This window comes from Ylistrum balloti, unplaced genomic scaffold, assembly GCF_031769215.1.
Source record: "Ylistrum balloti isolate Yb309-2 unplaced genomic scaffold, AGI_CSIRO_Ybal_v1 Utg370626, whole genome shotgun sequence".
Taxonomy (NCBI): Eukaryota; Metazoa; Mollusca; class Bivalvia; order Pectinida; family Pectinidae; genus Ylistrum; species Ylistrum balloti.
In genome coordinates, this window is record NW_026782383.1 from 31,127 (window position 1) to 37,891 (window position 6,765).

Sequence of the window (6,765 nt, forward strand, 5' to 3'; positions counted from 1 at the left end):
ATCTGGCATGAATTCTGTAATAACCCGAGTTGTGGTATAATTTAAGGTGAATGCTACGTGTACAGTATATGCTGTAATAGGTGAGCTGTGATTTCAGAAAATATGCCATCTAAGAAATATAGAGTCCCAAAAAACTCACATACAACATTATTGTACTAGAGGTATAGGTAAAGCATGTGGTTATATTTTAGTATATTATACTTAGAGGTGGACCACATACAATGTATATTTATTGTAGAAAACTTTAATATTGAGTGCTTGAAATTTGATTTTCTGAAATGGGCCTTTATCTTTACAATGTAACTGTCATACTTTGTTTTTCTACACAATAGTTCAAACCATTTTACCACTTTGATAGCAAGAATGCTTATTATTTAATTGTAGTTATGTTGACTTTGAATCAAAATAGTTTTTATATATAAATTTGAGTAAGCTGTGTTGCTAATGGTATTGTGGAGAATATAATAATTCTATTTTGAATTAGAATGGAATCTTGTCTGTATTGTGTGTTTCTGTATTTTTGTAGATGAAGGTGAGCATGTTGATACTGACTGTTATCTTAAAGTAAAATATACAATAATTGTTCTGATTTTCAGTGGCTTATATTACCTAACTTTTTAACAAGGCTGTGGTTTTCTTAGATAACATGAAATGGCCTATATTTAGATTTTTTGGGAAAATTTTTCAATGAAGCCATTTTGAAATTCTTATCCAGGAAAACTTTATTTCACATTCATTGAATAAATGCCATTGAGCAATGACAAGATTTTCTAGAAAAAGTAAAACCTTGAAACTCACATTCATCTGAGATCTTATGGTTTTTTAGAAGAATGTGAAAGTGGACAAAACTCCCTTAAGGCTTAAGTTCTGACAAAGATTTTCTGAAAATAGGATAGGTATGGTGACTTTGACCTTGACCTCTGAAACTCAAACTTGTCTGATCTTGACCTTGACCCTGTCCCTCTGAAACTCAAACTTGTCTGATTAAGCAATTGTCCTAATTACAAGAGTGTGAAGATCGATCAAAATCACTCGAGAAATCAAGCAGCTGAAACGCTGACAAATTTTGGAATGTTCAAGCATACTATAACATATTGATAGAAATGTATATCCCGGTCTGACTTTCAGTCATCAGTAGATGATTTTGTTATTGGTGGTATGTGATATCCAAATTTATTTTTACTATGTTGTATATGGATTTGCTGTTTAATATGAGCCTGTTCTGTTGACCTTCCTTCCCTGTTTTGAGGTACTTTAAGACTGATGCAGTGATGTTGGCTAATTTGGTAGTTTAGGGGACTCCGGTCCCATTATAGTTAATACTTGTTGCCTAATGTTATTGTGTGGACCAGTGGCCTCTATGGCTTTCCTGGTCATTCATTAACCATATAACTGTTCTTCTATATTGGTTTTCTCTGGGGCCCTGATTTTCTCCAAATACAAGTCGTCATCATCGTCATCATCATCATCATCGTCGTCGTCGTCGTCATCGTCGTCGTCGTCAAGTTATCCAGGTTTCCAGGTATCTTGGTTTTCTCCTAGTGTCCTCAGAGTTTTCCCAAGTATCCATGGAATAAGCTGGTTACTCATGAGTGATAAAAATATCTTTTATATATTTTGTAAAATGAACAGTTATATAATACAAAATAAAGTAAACTAAAGTTCCCACACCTGGTCTTATTCTCCTTGCACTTTTACTGGAGTCTCCGCATAAACCTTTGTTTTGTTTATACTTTGCCCTAGTTTTACAGAATTTGTGTTTGGATTATGATTATGTTGCTATGTTGGTATTTTTTTGATGTCGTTTTTTACTTTTTTACTTATTGACTACATCAGTAATTTATGACAAGTGTATTTGTAAAATACAAATTTTTTTTTGTTTTTGAACATTTGTGATAATAGATAGAGACAAGATTTGACAAAAATCAACAATTGTCATGCTGTATAATGTCATATTCATAAAAAGCATTAAATTACATTTATTTCATTTTTAAAAATTACATCTGAATTTTCTTCTCTTCTTTTTTCAACAGAGAAGAATTATTATGTACTCAAAGCAGTGCCCAAGTTTTTCACTTATTGTCACCATCTTTCTAAAAATCTTTATATTAAATATATGCTTATTACACTGTGCATAGATGTGTGAGTAATTTGATTCTGGTTAGATCCCTGAAATGCTATGTGTTACAGTTATAGAAGAAAAAAAAATGTTGTCGAACAATGAATGCTTGGAAGAATTTTCACTGTTATATTTATAATGCAATGAATAAAATATCTTTTAATTCACTTTTCAATTTTGGATTTTGATTTGTTGCGATGTTCACTTGCCCATAGCTGTTTGGTTAGTATGACATACATCATATCTTTAACATTTGAAGATCATCATAATTGTTGTCGTCATCATCATGTTTTCAGTTTTTGATATGTATTGCCCTGTAATTGCTGGAAAATGGCCATCAGATATGAAAAATTAGTGAAACACCACATCTAAAGAGTTGACTTGTCATTTGGTTATAAGATTGTATATACTGCCCAGATTTGTGTCCTGTGGTGTTACCTTCAGTGTTTCCAATTAAAATCCCCCAGAAACTTGCTGCATTGATAGAATCACATGATGTTCTGTTACTATTCCATTGTATTTTGTCAGTCGACCACCATCTGTAAACTTTTCATTCAAAAGAATTTTTCTCAATAACCAAAAGACCCAGGGTGCTGATATTGGACCTGTAGTACGATAGGATGAAGGGCTACCAAGTGTATAAAAAAGAATGACCTTTACCGATTTTCAAGATCATGGGGACAAGATACGTTAAAGTCTTTAAATGACTTCTCCTTAATAACCAAATGGCCCAGGGTGCTGATATTGGGCCTGTAGCATACATATAGGTGAATTACTACCAAGTTTGTTAATATGAATTATCTTGACCCATTTTCAAGGTAAAAGGGATTAAATGTGTAAAAAAAAACTTAAAGCAACTTCTCTAAAACCAACAGGCCAAGAGAGTGCTGACATTTGGCCTGTAGCATGCGGAGGTGAAGGGTTCTTAGTTTGTACATATTATTGACCTTGACCATTTTCCAAGTTCACAGGTGTCAAATATGTTAAAATCTTTAAACAACTGGGATGAATGGTTATTAATTTTGTTCATGAGATTGACCTTTTCTCATTTTAAAGGTCACAGGTGTCAAATGTGTTAAAATCTTCAAATGACTTTCTTCTCAATAATTAAAGGTCCAGGCTGTTGATATTGGTTCTTTAACAGAAATGGATGAATTTATTCGAATAATTGGCCTTGACCTATAACCAAATGAGTCAATTGAGTTGAGATCTCAAAATATCTTTTTCAACAAGCAACTGGTCAGGAGTAATTATATTTATGTATATTAAGAACAGAATTTCAACTTTGCAGAAAATATTTTTACAAACCTGAAATTTTTTTTAAAGCTGTGGAGTAGTTAACAATTTGTTAGGCCAATTTGGCTTCTTACATATATAGGTCTTTAAAGTAAGATAATGTGAAGGCCTGTGGGCCTCTTGTTAATCTTTATTTTTTTTATTTTGAAATCTATCTTTTAATTGAAGTCCAATAATGTCCAAATAATATAAGCATCATCTCAACCCACATAACAGAACTGATTATCAGGTGTTTTGCTTTGTGAAACTCTCACCTTGATTGTGATAGGTTACCAGATATTAGAAGACTTGGTGAATGGTGAGACAGTGTTATATGAGACTGTAGAGTCTTGGGTACGTCGTACATGTAAATAGGGGTACGTCGTACATGTAAATAGGGGTACGTCGTACATGTAAATAGGGGTACGTCGTACATGTAAATAGGGGTACGTCGTACATGTAAATAGGGGTATGTCGTACATGTAAATAGGGGTACATTGTACATGTAAATAGGGGTACATCCTACATGTAAATATCTAATAAAATGATGACAATTACATGTAAATATAAAACAAGTCCTACATGTATAGCCGTACAAAAATATTTTATCGAAAAAATAGCGTCGTACATGTAAACAGATTACATTGTGTACAAAAATATCAAACATAAAATGATGACAATTCAGGTAAAATATAAAACAAGACAACATGTATAGCCACAAAAATATTTTATAGAAAAAATAGCGCTTTATCAAACAGATTACATTGTGTAAAACATATAATTCAAACATAAAACATAACAATCGTATCATCATGCAATATAATAAAGTACCATAAAATCACATTTTTGTGGGATGACTCATTTCTGTGGTTAATTCAAAAATTCTTATTTCATTGACACTTGATTTTGTGGAAAAATATAGCTCATGTAATCTTTTTACACTAATTTCAACAGTCCATGGACGCATGTGTATGTATTTGTGGATTCAGAGTTTCCACAAAATACCATGGCCAATATCCATCTTGGTCACTCTTCTGGTTGACGTTAGATCACATATGCCTACGTCACTCTCACAGGAGTGACGTAACCTGACAGGACTGAAGACCAACATGTTCTGTACTATGGTATACAACAAGTTTTCTCATGTTAGAATCTTTATCAACTTTAACTTCTCTAAATAGTTATAACACTGGGGAACATAAAACTATACATACTTTTCCCATCATCATTGTCACATTACATATTTATCCATAGCTATAATCCCATGCCTGGTAATAAAGCCAAACAACATATCTGTACAGTTAAAAAAAAGTTATTTCAATTTCTTGTAATTAGCCCTTCCCCTGGTTTTGTGTGAAGATGTGATGTGTTGGCTCTCTTTGGTCCTATAATCAGCCTATTTTGTCAAATGATTTTGATTGAATATGTAATGTGTTGATTCAGTTGAGTCCTGTAATTACCCCATACCCTAATTTTTGAGTAAAATCTAATGTGTTGCCTCTTTTGGGTCCTATAATTACCCTGTCCCCTGATTTTGTTTGAAGTGTAATGTGTTGACTGACTTGGGTCTTGTAACTACCCTATCCCCTAATTCTGAGTAAAATCTATTGTGTTGGCTCTCTTGGGTCCTGTAATTACCTTGTCCCCTAATTCTGAGTAAAATCTACTGTTGGCTCAGTTGGGTCCTGTAATTACCCTGTCCCATAATTCTGAGTAAAATCTAATGTGTTGACTGAGTTGGGTCCTGTAATTACCCTGTCCCCAAATTCTGAGTAAAATCTGACGTGTTGACTGAAATGGGTCCTGTAATTACCCCATCCCCTAATTTTGAGTAAAGTGTAATGTGTTGGCTCTCTTAGGTCCTATAATTAGCCTATCCCTGCTTTGAGTGAAGTGTAATGTAATGGCTCTCATATTAGAGTTCTGTAACAAGCCAATCCCATGATTTTGAGTGTAATGTGTTGATCCCTGAATTTACTACAAAATTAGTCCAATATACATTTGATTTATGGAATGTATTCTGTAAATATGGTTCTTGACTGAATTTATACAACAATATGTATACTGTATGATGATAGCAAGTTAAAATTTTCCAAATTTGGTGTTCAAAATGGAATATATGTTGGGCAAGTCATATTTTTCGCCATTGAAGAACTGGATCATCGCAATAAAAAATTAACAGATCAATATTTGATTAAAGCTCTGTGACAGAAATACATAAAAAAATTTAAAATACAACTAAAACAGTAAAAAACAAGAGCATCAGTGAAACTGATGAATGCTCCCAAAAAACGACTTTATTTGACCTATAATTTTAACAAAGGGCAATAATTGTGTAATTAAGGGGTTTGGGGCCCTAACATTGAACACTGCACTTCACTTTGGAATGACTGATGTATATATCAATATCCTAGTTCAGCTGCAGATAAAGTTATACACCAGACACAAAATTTTGACAAAGGGCAATAACTCTGTAATTAAGGGATTGCAGGTCCTTATATTAGTAAACTGCACATTGTCTTTGTATGTTCAATGTATACACCAGGTTTCATTATCCTACCTTAAATGTAAGCAAATTTATACTCTGGACAAGATATATTTAACAAAGGGCAATAACTCTGTCATGAGGGGTCAAGAGCACTGAATTTGGTACACAGCACATTGTCTTAGTATGATCAATGTATCACCCAAGTTTCATCATCCTAATTTAAAATGCAAGCGATTTAAATTTGTGCTCTAGACACAAAATTTTAACTAAGGGCAATAACTCTGTAATTAAGGGATTGCGGGCCCTGAATTTGGTACACAGCACATTGTTTTAGTATGATCAATGTATACACCAGGTTTCGTTATCCTAGCTTAACTGGAGCATGAAAGGATGGATTCAAAGACGGATGGATGGACAAGGCACTATATGCTCCCCCAAAAACTTCTGGGAGCATAAAAAAATATATACTCCCAGGTGAAAAATAGAAAATGGTAACACTCAACACTTAAATGAATATCAAGATAGCAGATATGTTCCACAATCGTTGTGAGGTCACTTAGAACATGGAAAATGCGAAAAATGAGAAAGTCAGTTTTTAAAAATTTGCATTCTAAGTTTGCTTCCTAACGTACAAGAACTTGAATTTTGAATTAATCACGCGTCTAAATATCACAGGCAGGTTTAGAAAGACATCCATAATATACAATTAATATATTCTTTTTAATCATTTTGTACAAGAAATTTGATTTCCACATCAATTACAATTCAAAATATCACTAGGCAGATTTAAATTTATATATATATATGCAACAAGCATAATTTTTGCATTTTTTATTACAAGCACGGCCAAAATTATTTTCAGCAATAACAAACTTGAAATTAC